The sequence below is a fragment of the Ranitomeya imitator genome, chromosome 4 (genome assembly GCF_032444005.1).
Source record: "Ranitomeya imitator isolate aRanImi1 chromosome 4, aRanImi1.pri, whole genome shotgun sequence".
NCBI lineage: Eukaryota > Metazoa > Chordata > Amphibia > Anura > Dendrobatidae > Ranitomeya > Ranitomeya imitator.
The window spans coordinates 24,214,295-24,230,917 of record NC_091285.1 but is presented as its reverse complement, the minus strand read 5'-3'; the positions used below and the strand labels follow the sequence as shown (position 1 = coordinate 24,230,917).

At 41.8% G+C, this 16,623-nt stretch overlaps 1 long non-coding RNA gene across 1 annotated transcript; it reads right to left on the bottom strand.

Moving 5' to 3' along the window:
* Positions 1-1,133: 1,133 nt before the first annotated feature.
* On the bottom strand, positions 1,134-15,747 carry LOC138675292 (uncharacterized). The gene is made up of 4 exons (XR_011320658.1): positions 15,641-15,747; positions 11,153-11,233; positions 3,513-3,585; positions 1,134-1,271 (listed from the first exon to the last, which is right to left on the bottom strand). It is a non-coding gene; the product is annotated as an uncharacterized lncRNA (long non-coding RNA).
* Positions 15,748-16,623: the final 876 nt, after the last annotated feature.

Below are 16,623 nucleotides of genomic sequence, written 5' to 3'. Positions count from 1 at the left end.
CCCTGTACGATATCGCCCATAGTTTCACTGGCCAGTGCAGAAATCAGCTCATTTTCTGATTCCGAACTCAGATACGTAACACGAGCAACCGGATTCTTCAGATGATGTTCAAGCACAGTGTCATACTGTGCTAGCAATTTAAGCAGCTCCAAGAAATCGCCTTCATTGACATTTTGCTCACCCAGGCCGGCATACTCTCTGTGACCCCAAAAACTCAAGACCCTGTCTTGCTAAAAAAAAAAAAAAAAGTGTGACATCTATTAGTCTATGAATTATTTTTATATTTCTTTCTATCTGCTCCGTTTCACCTTTGATGAGCCCTGCTATTATTGTGCTGTCCTGACTGATACGGTATTTAGTTATAAGCACATTTTTCTCTAAACACTTGATGGTTTGGCTGGTGAGCTGGCTGCGACTTTAGTCGTTTTTTTCTTTTCACATTTTTCTCTGCATCTCTGAGTATTAGACCTCATGTTGTTCTATTTTTTTCAAGGCCTTTTTTGAAGTTAGAGAAACCTTTGCATGGCTCTGCCCAGACTATTCTTTTCATCCCTCTTTCCAAATAGCCAGCAGCAGAAACAATATAGATGGTTTGTTTTAGGAGAGTAAATTAACCATTGTCGTTCAACTGTGCATGATTTTCCCACTTTGCAACTGTACCACAAAGGACTGAATTTTCTTTTCTCCGAGTCATAGCGAACATTGTCGTAGTGGTCATTTGAGTCTGGCTGACATGGGCCATGTTCTAGAAGAACTCTAATTATATCAGTAGTAAGAGTTTGATTTTGGAACAGAAAAGGATCAGTAGGGTAAGGCTCTTCGATATTTAAAAATGCTATCAGAGCCAGTAGTGGTCATACTAGGACCCGCATTGGTGTCCAGCTCCTGAGTGTGGCTGGTGGGACTGGTAGGAGAGCCTAAGCTTCTAATAGGATCACAAGCTTCAGATCCATCATCATCACTGCTCCTGCAATCATGATCTTGATGGCCTTCCCATGGGTCTGATATGGAAAATTGGGTGTTGGTTGGGTAATTGCTAAGTGCACCGCTAGCAGTGTTTTCTTGGTTAGCCAACACCAAGCTGCTGCTAGGTTAATTTTGATCCACATCATCAATTTTCTCTGAAGATGCAGCAGGTTGACTAACCAAAAAATAACTGGTCAGAGGTGTGCAAGATAAAACTAGCTTTTTCTTTTGCTCCTTTTCCTTGCGTTTGAGAGCACCCGATTTGTACTTTTTATCCATTCTCAAACACTTCGGTCAGGTGTTTTCTAGGAAAAAAAAAAAGTTCAGGAATTTTGTTATAGGATAGTATCTCCCTATTTTTACCTGTGTCCCCACTATCTATATTCCCCTCTCCTTGCTTTTTTCTAATGTTTAAAGACTTAATCCTATCTCTGCCTTTCATGGACTTGAGGGGAATAACTGTCATCCTATTTGACCCTGCCAGAAGGTCACTGTTAGGGTATGTACACACGATGCGGAAAACGCTGCGGATCCGCCGCAGTTTCCCATGAGTTTACATTACAATGTAAACCTATGGGAAACAAAAAATGCTGTGCACATGCTGCGGAAAAAGCCACGCGGAAACGCAGCGGTTTACATTCCGCAGCATGTCACTTCTTTCTGCAGATTCCGCAGCGGTTTTACAGCTGCTCCTATAGAAAACAGCAGTGAAATCCGCAGAACCGCTTTAAAAACGCAGCGTTTTTTGCCCTGCAGATTCATCAAATCCGCTGCGGAAAAATCCGCAGTGGACCAGAATACATGACACATAGCCTTAGGATCAACAATCTTCACCCATGACCACATTTTATGGGTTACTCTTGATCAGGGGTGTCAAACTGCATTCCTCGAGGGCTGCAAACAGGTCATGTTTTCAGGATTTCCTTGTACTGCACAGGTGATAATGTAATCACCTACAAACAATGATTGCAGCACCTTGTGCAATGCTAAGGAAATCTTGAAAACACGCATGGTTTGCGGCCCTCGAGGAATGCAGTTTGACACACCTGCTCTTGATGGAGATGGTCTTCCTGACCACTTAGGTCAGATGTCTCAAACTGCATTCCTCAAGAGCTGCAAACAGGTCATGTTTTCAGGATTTCCTTGTACTGCACAGGTGATCGTTTAATCACCTACACACCTAATGATTCCAGCACCTTGTGCAATGGGAAGGAAATCTTTAAAACACGCATGGCTTGCGGCCCTCGAGGAATGCAGTTTGAGTCCCCTGACTTAGGTGCTGCAATCATTAGTAAATACAGAATCTAAGAAGTCTACTACTTGAACAACCCCATCTTAAATGTTAGTGTGCACCATTTTAAAAAAAATATATATAATCATCTCCTGGACAGCTCCATTCCACAATTGTCAGCAGTTTGTGCCAGATACATTACTGTCACATGAGCCCTGCAGCCCATCAGTGGCTGCTGAAGGGCTGCAGGGCTCATGCTTGCCTTGTCCAAAACTGGTGAATCTGAGATATTGCTTACACAGAGCGCCAGTTATTATTATTATTATTTATTTATATAGCACCATTGATTCCATGGTGCTGTACATGAGAAGGGGTTACATACAAGTTACAAATATCACATACAGTAAACAAACTAACAATGACGGACAGGTAGTGCAGTGTCTGGCTTCAGCCGATTAGTGACTCCACATTATTATAGCAGCTGAGCTGCACAGCACTATATAAGTGCAACCCGCAAGGACAAAAGCCTCAAATTCTCCAGGCTAAGGCTAGGTTCACATTGCGTTAGCGCAATCCGCTAGCGCTAAACGGATTGCACTAACGCAATGTTTTCTATGAGGCTGAGGTCGGGGTCGCGGTAACGTCCCCGCTCTCGCAGATCCCCGATCTGCGAGAGCGGGGAACGGACCGCGGGCGCGCCTCGGACGCTGCAACCAGGAATCACCGGCGCGTCGCCAGCGCGTGCCGAACATGGCACGCGCTAGTGAAGCGCGTTCCCATTAGCGTGAATGGGCGCGTTAACGGCCGCGTTGCACGGCGTTAATTTCGCCGTGCAACGCTGTCCGTTTAACGCGGTCCCATAACGCAATGGGAACCCAGCCTAAAGGTTCCTCTGATGTTATCGCATGACATAGCAATGGAATTTCAAAGCTAGGAGTCAGCACTGACATTGCTGGAATGGTGCGAGTCTGTCAAGGGAGTAGAATTTTTTTAAATTTCACACAGGGCACTGGAACAATTAAGAAGGGGTCGGCCAAGTAATAAACTACAACTTTGTAGCCTGACTATGAATATCTTAGGAACTCCTGCTGTTACTCTTGCATGTAAAATATTATTATTTATCTTTATATATTATATAAATGTATTATTTATATTTACATATTTATTTATATAGAGGGGTGATGTAAATGATGTAACCTATACTAAAAATCTCTATACAAACAGCCACACTGATATTACCGCCATATGGTGACTATGTAGTAGTAGATATCAGTCTTAAAGAACATAGCGGTCATTACAGTGCAGTTATACTTACAGGTGATGCTCTTTCTAATGGAGTCGTTCACTTTTCCAGTCTTTTAAACCAGGCACTGATCGCCACAACTCGCCTGCAGAGATTACAACAAAGACACATTTGACTTCATATTTCCAGCACCATCTCTATCTATTCCCAACCTGCACAATTCCCACATCCTGCTGATACCCCAATGCTGAGCCACTGCTGCCGTATGTGCCCCTATTACTGATCCTCTTAGTACTCCATAAAATAATGCCACCACTGTTCCCCACACAGTAATGCCCATCACTGTGCCTCTTACTCTCATGGTGATTGCCTGTGAAGACACTGCGCTTGTACTGCCGTGACCTCATCACTGGCATTTTCTCACGGTCATGATGTCACAGCAGTTCAGCCCGGCTGCAAGCAGACTCAGTGAGGTCACTGCTAGTCATTGAGGCTGCGCAAGCAGCATTCTCAGTTGCCAGTGGTTTACAGCCGGGACAGTTGCATCTTAGCACCGTCCCAGTTGCAAACTGTATATTCCCCAGATATGGATTACTGCATAGAACACAACGATGGATAGGTGTCTTATAGATGTCTCTCCATTACTAAGCCGTGGGCTTAATGTCACCTAACGATACAAAGGTGGCATCAACCCCACAAATATGAACCCCACTTGCCACCTCCACAGGGCAAGTGGGAAGAGCCGGGCAAAGTGTCAGAATTGGCACATTTAGGCTATGTGCACACTTTGCGGATTCCACTGCGGAATTTTCCTCAGCGGAATTCCAAAATCCGCAGTGAAAACCCGGATTTTACTTTGCGGTTTTTACTGCAGTTTCTTATGCGGATTTTCATCTGCATTTTCCTATTGGAGCAGGTGAAAATCCGCAGAAAAAAAAAAAGTGACATGCTGCGGAATGTAATCCGCTGCGTTTTTCCCCGCAGCATGTGCACAGCGTTTTTTGTTTCCCATAGGTTTACATTGTACTGTAAACTCATGGGAAACTGCTGCGGATCCGCAGCGGTCAAATCCGCTGCGGATCCGCAGCAAAATCCGCAAAGTTTGCACATAGCCTTAATAGATGCGCCTTTTCTGGGCAGCTGCATGCTGCCGTTTTTAGGCTGGAGGGGGGGGGGGCAGTATCAATGGCCCCATTACCAGCCTGAATACCAGCCCCCAGCTGTGAGCTTTAGCAAGACTGGTTGTCAAAAATGGGGAGACCCCACACTGTTTTAAAATTATTTATTTAAATAATAAAAAAAGCAGCATGGGAACCCCTCCATTTTTGATAACCAACCTTGCTGAAGCTGACAGCTGAGGGTTGCAGCCCCCAGCTGAGAGTTTTCTCTGGCTGGTTCAAGAAAATAGGGAGCAATCCACGTCGTGTTTTTCATTTATTCAATTACATAGCAGGCGGCCGGTGAGGAATACCCCCATCATCCGCTCCTAATGCCACTGTTATTCGCAGAACCAGGTGTCGGATGATGGGAGTAAGAGTTCCAAAAGCCGCCACCTGCTGTCATCACTGTGACTATTATAAATCTCATCATTCTCCTCTGCTCTTGCGCCGATCGCAGGCAGAGCAGGGGAGAATGAGGAGAGCCGCGTTCAGCCCTTGATGCCGGGGAACAGCTCTTACTGTAGCGCTGCTTCCCCGGTGGCTGTCCGTGTGGTACTGATGCGGCACACGGATGGCACAACATTGTTACACGTGTGCCGCATGTATTACACACGGACACAGATAGGTCTGGTACCGGAAATAAACGGACGTATGAAAGAGGCCTTGAGGCTGCACAGTTAAAACATGGCCAGGAGTATGCAAATCACATACTTGTTGATATGGGCAATGGCGAATCCTTAGTATGCGAGATGTGAAGACTCACAATTTTGCAGCCACATATGAGTAACTGCAAATTTGCAGCATTAGATCAGACAATCCTTTTAAATAAACTGCAGCTTGTGCCATGGTTATTGTATGGGGGCTTGTTATACTAATGATGTTTCCACATTCAGGAAACCTTCTGGATTTTCTGCGGATTGGACGCTGCGTACAGCTGCATCATCCAATCCGCAGCGTCCAGATGTTACAACATAGTGGAGGGGATTTTATGAAATTCCATCTCCACTATACGTACAAACATGCAGGTGGCAGACCTGCGTAACTGGACATGTGGCGCGTCCATATAGACAGCAGCATGTCTATTTATCTTGCGGTGACGCTCCGTCTCCGCAAGATAAATAACCCAGTCTATGAATATGATGCGGTAATTCCGGATGTGCTCAATGAACACATGCGGAATCACCGCATGTACAACAGGGGGCGGCGCTTTGGGTGGAGCGGGGTGTCTGCTGCGTCCAAAGCGCAGGGAATCCTGAACGTGGAGACATAGCCTAACAGGCTGGGGCTTATTATAAGACCTAAGCTCTAAATATAATAAGCCCCTTACCTTCACCCAGACAACTATTAGATAATATACTCCAAGAAATTAAATACGGCAGGCCCCTACAGCGCCTCTCACCCCCCACTACCCTAACTCAGCTCCCCCTCTTCCCCTCACATTCACCCCACTTCCACAGTAACATACTATCATCATGTGCAGTGTGCTTTATTTAAAAGAACAAACATTCCACTAACACAGCAGCGCTCACATTTATGAAAATGTCTGTCGAGTCCATGAGTTTGGCCAGGCCAGGCACTATCTTGGGCTCCTGGCACAATAAGAGATACTGCTGTTCACTAGGACCTGTCCCTGAGAAGAGTGTGGACCAATAGGAGCACACCTGGGGTGGAGCTAACCACAGCGCTGACAGCCTGTCAAAAGACTATAGTGAAACTCTGCTATTGGCTGCTGTGCAGATGGCTCCGCTCAGATGGAGACCACATGGCTCCGCAGCATGCCACCAGGTCTCTTGACACATCAGAGAGCCGCAGCCACTTATTGCTTAACAACTGAAGCGGCCGCAGCTCTGGATGGGTGAGTGGGCCATTCCATCATCATGCGACAAGGCCTGGGGTGACGCCACAGCTTGCGCTCCTGAAACATCAGAGAACTGCGGCGGCTTATTGCAATGCTTAATGACTGAAGCGGCTGCGGCTGAGTGGGCCCCTCCATGTGACTGGGCCCGGGGCGATGGCTCCCTCTGCCGCCCCTGGTAGCTACGCTGTTTATCCCACAAGAGTTATCCTTCCACCACATTACATTTTTTACATTCCCATTTGGACAACTTTACTGAAAAAATTGGTGCGGTTAGCGAAGAGCAAGGAGAAAGTTTTCATCAGGATATTAAGGAGATGGAATGTAAAAATGATGGGGAACAACTGCTAGCGGCTTCATAGAGGAGGTCCACAGCCTTCTATTAGAGAAAGATGGAAGGTTGAACTTGATGGGGGGACAACTGCTGGGGGCTTCACAGAGAAGATCCACAGACTTCTATTAGATTATCACTTATAGTGATCAATTGACGGTGAAAAAGAGACCCCCAAGTAGTACTTATGTGTAAAATATCACTTATTAATAAATCTTAAAAAACATGAAATTACATTAAAACAAGGGTGCTTGGTCCTATGATGAGGGACTTCATTACCATAGAGTATTCCAAAGTATTGACTGCATAAATAAACACACAAATATCCCTATATGTTTGAGCAGAAAATCCCTTTTTAACTTGGGGTATATATAATAGTGCCTCAAATAGACCTCCTTGGCATTCCAACATGGAGGGATTTGTCTGTATGGGTCCCCCTGTACCTGTGTATGCTCAATGGTTGATGGAAAAGCCTTCTATTAGAGAAAGATGGAAGGTTGAACATGATGGGGGACAACTGCTGGGGGGCTTCACAGAGAAGATCTGCGATCTGCAGTCTTCTATTACAGAAAGATGGAAGGTGAACATGATGGGGATGACTGCTGGAGGCTTCACAGAGAAAATCGGCAGCCTTCTATAAGAGAAAGATGGTGAAGATGATGGAGGAAAACTGCTGGAGGCTTCACAGAGAAGATCCACAGCCTTGTATAAGACAAAAGGGAGCGAGAGAAGCTTTGAAGGGAATAGCAGCAAGAATTAATTTCCAATAATGTTCCCGAATGAATGTTGAACATATTTTTATATATAATAGTGTAAATTTATGGGTACATTAAAGAGGTCTCTTGTACATCTATAGCTTGTAAGCAATTTTGTGTGCATTTTTTAGGGTGGCAAAATCCATACTTAATGGTAATTTTTTTTTTTTAGGGGGGGGGGGGAGCTAGGGGATTGGGGCATAAAAAACAAAAGTCAGGCTGGTTTCACATTGGCGTTTTTTCGGGTGCGTTTTTGCGGTAAAAAACGCAAAAAAACGCATGGTGAAAAAACGCATGTAAACGCGTGTAAACGCTGCGTTTTTTTGACGCATGCGTTTTTGCATGTGGTGAAAAAAAGTGGCGTTTTACCGCGTTTACATGCGTTTTTTCATGCGTTTGCGTTTTTTAAAACAACTGCCAATCATCAAAATAAAGTAAAAAACCCACTATAAACAGAAATAGTTAGGGTTAGGGTTAGGGTTAGGGGTAGGGATCATAACCCTAACCCTAAAGGGATCCTACCCCTATCCCTACCCCTAACCCTAACCCTAAGGGATCCTAACCCTAACCCTACCCCTAACCCTACCCCTAAGGGATCCTAACCCTACCCCTAACCCTACCCCTAACCCTAGGGGTAGGGTTAGGGTTAGGATCCCTTAGGGTTAGGGGTAGGGTTAGGGGTAGGGTTAGGTTCCCTTTATCACCTTTATGCTGGGGGGTGGCATATCAGTGTGTTTTCTGGTTTTTTAATAAAAAAACGCATGCGTTTTTTACCGCAAAAAACGCATGCACCAAAAAACGCATGCGTCCCCATTGACTCCAATGTATTTTTTGACCCAAAAAAAACGCATGAAAACGCATGCGTTTTTTTGTGGTCCAAAAAACGCTTCTAAAAATACTACAAGTAGCATTTCAGAAAATGAACGCATGCAGTAAAAAAACGCATGCGTCAAAAAACGCGACCAAACGCGTGCACAAAAAAACGCATGCGTTTTCAATGTTAAATATAGGGAAAAAAAACGCATGCGTTTTTTTGAAAAAAAACGCTGCAGACAAAAACGCAAGTGTGAAACCACCCTCAGTCATTGGATTTCAAGAAATTTTCATAAAGACAAATTTTGCATACCTGTGTCATTATTCCAAGACCGATTCAAGTGTATATTGTTCATAGGATAACTTTACTGTTTTTGTTTGTAGCCAATACTTTAACCCCTTAGTGACCGAGCCAAATTTTTGAAATCTGACCAGTGTCACTTTATGTGGTAATAACTCTGCAACGCTTCAACAAATCCCAGTGATTTTGAGATTGTTTTTTCGTGACACATTATACTTTATGATAATGGTAAATTTTGTTCAACATTTTTTGTGTTTATTTATAAAAAATATCAAAAATTTGAGAAAAATTTTAAAAAATTAGCAATTTTCTAAATTTGAATGATTATCCCTTTAATCCAGATAGTCATACAACAGCAAATCATTAATAAATAACATTTCCCACATCTCTGCTTTACATCAGCACCATTTGTAAAATGTTATTTTATTTTGTTAGCATTTTAGGAAGTTTAAAAATGTAGCAGCAATTTTTCATTTTTTCAAAGAAATTTACAAAATTTATTTTTTTAGGGACTTATCCATGTTTGAAGTGACTTTAGGGGTCCCATATATTGGGAAACCCACAAACATGATACCATTTTAAAAACAGCACCCCTAAACATATTGAAAACTGCTGTCAGGTAGTTTATTAACCCTTCAGGTGCTTTACAGGAATTAATGCAAAGTGGTATGACAGAAATGAAAATGTGTATTTTTACCACCTAAATGTCGCTAACTTCTAAACAGATTACTACAGCCGGCAGACTCTAAGGCCGCTATTTGGTCATGAATTGCCATGGCAAACATCAGGACAACAAAATCATGATCTGAGGGCACCAATTGTGACAAAGAAGAAGCCCCCACACTCTGTTAACCATTTATAATGATGTAGTCACTATTGACAGCAGCATCTAAGGGGTTAAACAGATTTAGATGGTGCAAATACTGATCGTGGCTGGTACAGCAAGTTGTCAGCTATAGTGTACAGCCGGCAGCTGCTGGATTGTCTCCTGTATGGGGAGGCTATTCTCTTATATCTCAGGTCAGTTAAAAGACGTATTGGCGGTCATTAAGGGGTTAATGTGCAACAGATATTATACACACACACACCATATGCATATATAAATAGAATAGTAAACATTTCAAGCCACTTAAAGTGGTAAAGTGCAAAGAAAAAGAAATACAACTCGTAAATATTAAATTAAAATTAGTTCCATCAACTTTGCTATAACCTAAGGTCAGCATTGGAAGACCGTATGATTATTTTTTAACAGACATTTGAAGAGGAGGCCGAGCATTTGACCAGACGTATCAGCCTTGCTCAATTATAATCTTTAAACGAAAAATGGCTTTTCTATTGGAGAAGACTGATGGAGGGGTCTAGTCACATGTTCTTTGACCAGCAGCCATTGTACGGAGTGGAGAACTGTGCAGCCTGTGAGGTTATAAAGTGTCAACTATATAATAGTAAGTACCACAAAAATATGTCCTTAACACATCTGATAAAATAAAGATTAATGTGCCTAACTGATAAAGAGTGCAACATTTCCAATTACAACTAGTTTGCTAAATATTTGTTCCTAGGTCATAAACGTATGAATTTAAGAAAAGTAACTAGCAACTAGCCACAAAAGGTGGACAAGCTCTAGGCACATGGGGCAGTAAAAGTTTTCTTCTTGTAACAAGTGTCATCTTTTTTTCATATTTACACATGCTAAGTGAAACCATGATTTGCACAAGGAACATTCCACCATGTGTTCATGCGCTTTGTACATGTGGCAAAGGCAATAACTTGTAAGAGTTAACCTTTTTTTTATATTTTTCTGTTGAAGCTTGGCTTCATAAGGAAATAATTCCAAACGACCCTTTTCTAGGCATAAAATTTAGATTAACCAGGCTGAGATGCCCAAACTCTACACTTTAAATCTACACCTTCGGCTAATGCCACTGCATTGGCAATTGCAAAAAGCCCACAATCATTTGCTCCATTTTGTTTCTGGCAACACATAATTGTAACATCCAGCATTTTATTACTGCCGTGGAAAAGTGGTTTGTACATTTTCAAAATTTGGTTCTTCAGTGTGTCAGAAATGGAAGAGGAGTGCAAGGAGTTAAATAGAGTGACCAAATTGTTGTTACATGCTGAAACTAGCCAATGTGCATAGTGGATCTGGATGATATGGCTGCCAGTTACCAAAGGAATGTCAGAACGGGCCAACAGTAGTGTGTTTATCAAACCTGCTACTTTAGGGTATGCTTTTCTAATTAAATGCTGGCATGCATTAATTATGTTATCGTCTAGCCAATCATTCTTGGTAATCACATCACGATTCCCGAAGCTCAATTTTATATTCTTTACAGTGACCCACACACAATCCATATTTTCTGTTGGGGGTGTTTGTGGGTTTGCCCCTTGTCCATCTATATTTACAGTTTCCCATACATCAGCTGTTATATTCTCTGCCTTAGATCCTACTCTGTGAATATCCAAGTTTTTTTTGTTTTCCCTATTTTCTTACCGGAAGCTCCTGTATAGCTTTTGAGACTGTTATTTTTGGTGCTGGTTTTAGTGGCAAGCCACATTCTTGGGGGATTTGTTCCTGTAATTGTAAATACAAATTACTTAATTCAACAGTGAGATGTTTCACAAAATCTTGATTGTCCAAAAGATATACTGAGTGTATAAATCTTTTCAAACACTTTGACACAATGACGAATCAAATAGGTCAGCTGATTTCTCCTCCTAGAGGGGCAATTCTTCCAGTGTTGGATCTGAACTGACATTATTTTGTGGTCTGCACTCATGTAGCATTGTCACGATGCCTAATGTTTATGTCCACAAAACAATCACTATCCAGGGTAAAAAGGGAGTTTTCAGAGTATGCTGGATTAATGTCATGTCACTGCCAATTTGCAACACGCAAAATTAACCACGTGTTTACATGGTAGCAGAAATTTCTGCCATTCTTTGCATGTGCAAGTGGGCCCCTCCAATCCAACACAAACGGTTTGCAGTTTTTCTAAATCAATTGCAGACTCGCTTTTCACTTTAAGGGTATGTGCACACGTAGAATGGTCCTCTGCGGATTTTTCCGCAGCGGATTTGATAAATCTGCCAGGCAAAAACGCTGCGTTTTTTATGCAGATTTATTGCGGATTTACCGTGGTTTTTGTGCGGATTTCACTGCGGTTTTACACCTGCGGTTTTCACTGGAGCAGGTGTAAAATCGCTGCGGAATCCGCAGAAAGAAGTGACATGCTGCGGAATGTGAACCGCTGCGTTTCCACGCGTTTTTGTGCGCAGCATGGGCACAGCGTTTTTTGTTTCCCATAGACTTACATTGTACTGTAAACTCATGGGAACCTACTGCGGACCTGCAGCTGTGGAAACGCTGCGGATCTGCAGCAAAATCCGCATCGTGTGCACATAGCCTTAAAAGTCCCTTATCAGAGTTCAAACATTTAAGGTGTGACAAATCTAGGCCACTGTAGTAACGCTGCATCACATGGACAATGAATCCATAGGCCGATTTTTTTTTAACCCCTTAATCCCATACGACGTAGTATCCCGTCGAGGTGACCTGGGACTTAATTTCCAGTGACGGGATAGTATGTCAGAGTCGATCGGCCGCGCTCACGAGGGGAGCGCAGACAAACCCCGCCGGGTGTCAGCTGATTATTACAGTGCACTGCAAAGAGTCAGATCAGCGATCTGATAACATATAGTGATGTCCCACCCTGGGACAATGTACAAAAGAAAAAAAAAATGAATAAATATTTACATATGTAAAAAAAAAAAAAAAAAAAAATCCTAAATGAAGAAAAAAATATATATATTGTTCCAATAAATACATTTCTTTATCTAAATAAAAAAAAAAACAATAAAAGTATACATATTTAGTATCACCGCGTCCGTAACGACCTGACCTATAAAACTGTCCCACTGGTTAACCCCTTCAGTGAACACCGTAAAAAAAAAAAAAAAAACGAGGCAAAAAACACCACTTTATTATCATACCGCCAAACAAAAAGTTGAATAACACGCGATCAAAAAAGACAGATATAAATAAACATGGTACCGCTGAAAATGTCATCTTGTCCCGCAAATTACGAGCTGCCATGCAGCATCATCAGCGAAAAAATGAAAGTTATAGTCCTCAGAATAAAGCGATGCAAAACCAATTATTTTTTATTTAAAATAGTTTTTATCGTCTAAGAGCGCCAAAATATAAAAAAATAATATAAATGAGGTATCGCTGTAATCGTACTGACCCGAAGAATAAAACTGCTTTATCAATTTTACGAAACATGGAATGGTATAAATGCTACAGCTAGGGTTGGGACTACAGCTAGGGTTAGAGCTGGGGCTAAAGTTAGGGTTTGGATTACATTTACAGTTGGGATTAGGGTTAGGGGTGTGGTTAGGGCTACGGTTGGGATTAGGGGTGTTTTGGAGTTAGGGGTGTGTTGGGATTAGGGGTGTGGTTAGGGTTACTGTTGGGATTAGGGTTAGGGGTGTGTTTGGATTAGGGTTTCAGTTATAATTGGGGGGTTTCCACTGTTTAGGCACATCAGGGGCTCTCCAAACGCGACATGGCGTCCGATCTCAATGCCAGCCAATTCTGCGTTGAAAGTAAAACAGTGCTCCTTCCCTCCCGAGCGCCCAAACATGGGTTTACCCCAACATATGGGGTATCAGCGTACTCAGGACAAATTGGACAACTTTTGGGGTCCAATTTCTCCGGTTACCCTCGGGAAAATACAAAACTGGGGGCTAAAAAATAATTTTTGTGGAAAATTTTTTTTTTACTTTCACGGCTCTGCATCATAACCTGTAGTGAAACACTTGGGGGTTCAAAGTTCTCACAATACATCTAGATAAGTTCCTTGCGGGGTTAAGTTTCCAATATGGGGTCACTTGTGGGGGCATCTACTGTTTAGGTACATCAGGGGCTCTGCAAATGCAACGTTACGCCTGCAGACCAATCCATCGAAGTCTGAATTCCAAATTGCGCTCCTTCCCTTCCGAGTTCTGCCATGCGCCCAAAAGGTGGTTCCCCCCCACACATAGGATATCAGCGTACTCAGGACAAATTGCACAACTTTTGGGGTCCAATTTCTTCTGTTACCCTTGGGAAAAAAAAATTGGTGGTGAAAGGATCATTTTTATGAAAAAATATGATTTTTTACGGCTCTACATTATAAACTTCTGTGAAGCACTTGGTGGGTCAAAGTGCTCACCACACATCTAGATAAGTTCCTTAGGGGTTCTAATTTCCAAAATGGTGTCACTTGGGGGTTTCAATGTTTAGGCACATCAGGGGCTCTCCAAACGCGACATGGAGTCCTATCTCAATTCCAGTCAATTTTGCATTGAAAAGTAAAACGGCGCTCCTCCCCTTCTGAGCTCTGCCATGCGCCCAAACAGTGGTTTACCCCCACATATGGGGTATCAGCGTACTCAGGACAAGTTGTACTACAACAATTGGGGTCTAATTTCTGTTACCCTTGTTAAAATAAAACAAATTGGAGCTGAAGTAAATTTTCTGTGAAAAAAAGTTATATGTTCATTTAAAAAAAAAATTCCAAAAATTCCTGTGAAACACCTGAAGGGTTAATAAACTTCTTGAATGTGATTTTGAGTACCTTGAGATGTGCAGTTTTTAGAATGGTGTCACACTTGGGTATTTTCTATCATATAGACCCCTCAAAATGACTTCAAATGTGATGTGGTCCCTAAAAAAAAAAAAAAAAAAAAAAAAAGTGTTGTAAAAATGAGAAATTGCTGGTCAACTTTTAACCCTTATAACTCCCTAACAAAAAAATTTGGTTCCAAAATTGTGCTGATGTAAAGTAGACATGTGGGAAATGTTACTTACTTATTAAGTATTTTGGGTGACATATCTCTGTGATTTAAGGGCATAAAAATTCAAAGTTGGAAAATTTTAAAAATCTTCGCCAAATTTCCGTTTTTTTCACAAATAAACGCAGGTAATATCAAAGAAATTTTACCACTATCACGAAGTACAATATGTCACGAGAAAACAATGTCAGAATCATCAGGATCCGTTGAAGCGTTCCAGAGTTATAACCTCATAAAGGGACAGTGGTCAGAATTGTAAAAATTGGCCCGTCATTAACGTGCAAACCACCCTTGGCGGTTAAGGGGTTAATCTCCCACCAGTGGAAGTGATGGGCTTAATGAAAATGGCTGCAGAGAGCAGATAATCTGTGAGTGCACTGCCTCTGCAGACAATTTCCTTAAAGAGGTTTTCCCACAAACGAAAATTAATTTTAAAAATTGTGTCTGTCTGACCGTGTATGGAACATACCACATCTCCTGGCCAGGGGAGGAAGCAAAAGACAATGCAGATATTATAGCAGGAGATCGCAGAGGATTCATTTTCCGAGTTAAAATATTGGTTAAAAACAGGCAGTGAAATATTTTACCTCACAAAATGAATCTTCTGTGATCCTCTGCTGCAATATCTGCATTGTCTTTTGCTTCCTCCCCTGCCCAGGAGATGTGGTATGCTCCGTACACGGTCAGACATACACAATTTTTAAAATTTAACTTTTGTTTGTGGAAAAACCCTTTTAAGACCATTCCTTCGACTGCCTGAAAATCAATGGCACCAACCTCCTTCCAGCTGCCGGCATACCTCCTTCCAGCCTCAGACCTGCAGCACTGCCCGAAGTTGCACTCGCTCACATCCTTCAGCACAAACCCTGCCTCCTTTGACCCAGATACACCATGCCCCCCGCTAAGCTATTTGTGGATGATAAAATGCACCCCCATTTCTAAAACAAAAAAAGTATCTTATAATAAAAAAAAAAAAAAGGTATATTTTCTGTGAAAATTCGAAACACTGAAAAGAAAAAGTAAACATAGATGCAATCGTCAAGCTAGAATGCAATTCATGCTGACTTTTGAGTAGCACGAGTCATATGACATTACTTTTAACATAAAAAAAAAACTTTTATTTTTTATGAATATAAAAGCATACCTTGTTTTTGTCTGTCTCCTTCAAAATATTTTCAACGTCAGTTCCCTCAGTACCCACTCCATCAGGTGAAATAGAGACCTTGACCTGATTATCAGTCATATCAGCTTCCTATAAGAAAACTGAAAAAAAAAGGGTTGGTGCCAAACACCCCCAAAGCAAAAAAAAAAAGAAAAAAAAGTACCTTCTACATCCGCTTCTTTACAATCAACAGCTTGTCCAAACTGCAAACCGGAGCTGTTTTCAGCCATTTCAATCGTGCCTATAGTGAATTAAAAAAAAAAAAAAAGTAAGAAATTAGGTAGATGTGACAAAGGATAACATCTACTCGAAATCTTTAGGTCACCTATATTTGTGTCAGTTGACTTCATGTCCTTGCAGTTGTATCTGCAATACCTTGTCACAGCAGAAGTACAGAAAGCATCTCCTGCCTTCCAAACACACTGGTGTCACTGGTCATTCAGTGGATGGAGCCAAGCATTCATTCTTGGAGGAAGGTTAAGGCTATGTGCACACGTCAGGATTTCTAGCAGAAAAAAACGGACATTTCTGCTAGAAATCCGCATGCGTTTTTTTCCGAATGCATAGAATTGCAGGAAAAACTCAGAAAATCCGCAAAATTAATGAACATGCTGCTTTTTTTTTCTGCGAAAAAAAAAAACGCACCATGTGCACAAAACATGCAGAATGCATTCTAAATGATAGGATGCATAATGTATGTGTTTTTAATGAGTTTTTATAGCGTTTTTATCGCGAAAAAAAATGCAAAAAAACCTGAACGTGTGCACATACCCTTACGGAGGGCAGCCAGATAAGAAATGCAGTAACAATGATGCAACAACTATATTTTTTGTGTTGTTGAACCACCATGTTACTAAAACACATAGGCTGTGTGCACACGATGCAGATTTGGTGCAGAATTTTCTGCATAAAATCTGCATCTCCTGGCAGAATCCACAGGTGCGTTTTTGATGCGTTTTTTGTGC